The following is a 2,245-nucleotide window of genomic DNA, read 5'->3' as shown; positions in this document are numbered from 1 at the left end:
TAGCTTTTTGTGTTTCATGCACAAGGACCCCCACGTCCCTCTGTACTGCAGCACTTTGCAATTTTTCTCCATTTAAATTATAATTTGCTTTTCTATTATTTCTGCCAAAGTGGATAACCTCACACTTTCCCACATTATACTCCATCTGCCAAATTTTTGCCCACTCACTTAGTCTGTCTATGTCCCTCTGCAGATGTTTTGTCTTCTCCTCACAATTAGTTTTCCCACCCATTTTTGCGGGGGATTTTAGTTTGAGCAGACTATCTTTTTATTGGTGTCCTGATTGTTTGGAGGAGGTGGGGCACTTGTAGACATCCATGGTGACATTGGATTGTGCCTAATAAATTACTGGTCTAATACTCACTGAGAAGGCAGTAACCTGGCTAAAATAATTTACTGAACCAAATATGGACAATCCTCCAACATCAAGCCATCCAGTCTACAGCTGTTGATATATTATATCTCCATGATCACAACACAGTATGTGCGCTTTAGCAAGCAACTTTTTATCTTATCTTTATTTGCACATGTGCTTAGGGTTTAGTATTTGACTTTTTGTACATTTTCTCGTTTGAGGCCTCCCTATGAATTGGATTTGGTTTGAAACCAGCACAGGCTTTAAAAACAGGAGTTAATAGATCTCAAATGTATGAGGACACAAAAAATCTGCAAAAGGACATAGACAGGCTAAGTGAGTGGGCAAAAATTTGGCAGATAGAGAATAATGTTGGAAAGTGTGAGGTCGTGCACTTTGGCAGAAAAAAATTAAAGAGCAAGTTATTATTTAAATGGAGAAAGATTGCAAAGTGCCGCAGTACAGTGGGACCTCGGGGTACTTGTGCATGAAACACAAAAGGATAGTATGCAGGTACAGCAAGTGATCAGGAAGGCCTAAGGTATCTTGGCCTTTATTGCATAGGAGATGGAGTATAAAAGCAGGGAAGTCTTGCTACAGCTATACAGGGTATTGGTGAGGCCACACCTGGAATACTGCGTGCAGTTTTGGTTTCCATATTTACGAAAGGATATACTTGCTTTGGAGGTAGTTCAGAGAAGGTTCACTAGGTTGATTCCGGGGATGAGGGGGTTGACTTATGAAGAAAGTTGAGTAGGTTGGGCCTCTATTCATTGGAATTCAGAAGAATGAGAGATGATCTTATCGAAACATATAAGATTATGAGGGGGCTTGACAGGGTGGATACAGAGAGAATGTTTCTACTGATGGGGGAGACTAGAACTAGAGGGCATGATCTTAGAGTAAGGGGCTGCCCATTTAAAACTGAGATGAGGAGAAATTTCTTCTCTCAGAGGGTTGTAAATCTGTGGAATTTGCTGTCTCAGAGAGCTGTGGAAGCTGGGACGTTGAATAAATTTAAGACAGAAATAGACAGTTTCTTAAATGATAAGGGAATAAGGGATTATGGGGAGCGGGCAGGAAAGTGGACCTGAGTCCGTGATCGGATCGGCCATGATCTTATTGAATGGCAGAGCAGGCTCGAGGGGCCGTATGGCCTACTCCTGTTCCTATTTCTTATGTTCTTATGTTCTAAATGGGTATTAGGCACACACAAGACCTTGGCTCGGTGACAGCTGGTGGCTCACTTGCTGCCACCCTCACCTCTGAGTGGGTTCTAACACCCCTCCAGAGACGAGCACAAAAATCTAGGCTGATGCTCCAGAGCAGTACTGAGGGAGCGCTGCACTGCTGGAAGTGCTGTCTTTCAGATGAGACGTTAAACCAAGGTCCAATTTGCTCTCTCAGGTGAACGTAAAAGGTCCCACGGCACTATTTCAAAGAAGAGCAGGGGAGTTATCCCCGGTGTCCTGGCCAATATTTATCCCTCAACCAACTTAACACAAACAGATTATCTGGTCACTAGCACATTGCTGACTGTGGGAGCTTGCTGTGTGCAAATTGGCTGCTGTGTTTCCCACATTACAACAGTTATTACACTCCAAAAGTACTTCATTGGCTGTAAAGCATTTGGGACGGCCAGTGGTCGTGAAAGGCGCTATATAAATGATAATGTTTCTTTCTTTACACAAGCACTTTAGATATCAGAAGACAAGGCATGCTTTCTCCTCAAAGCACGTCAAACTCTTCCTGTTTATATTGGAAAGCCTGTTCCTTCAAGACACAAAGAAGTTCGACTTTTAACCCTCATCTCCCCAAGAAGTTCTGCATCCAACACATCTCTCCAGGATGTCCAACATCAGCCATTAAAACATAAAACAACACAGTGCA

The sequence above is a fragment of the Pristiophorus japonicus genome, chromosome 10, assembly GCF_044704955.1.
Source record: "Pristiophorus japonicus isolate sPriJap1 chromosome 10, sPriJap1.hap1, whole genome shotgun sequence".
In the NCBI taxonomy this organism is placed as follows: Eukaryota; Metazoa; Chordata; class Chondrichthyes; family Pristiophoridae; genus Pristiophorus; species Pristiophorus japonicus.
Note: the sequence above shows the minus strand (reverse complement) of the source record.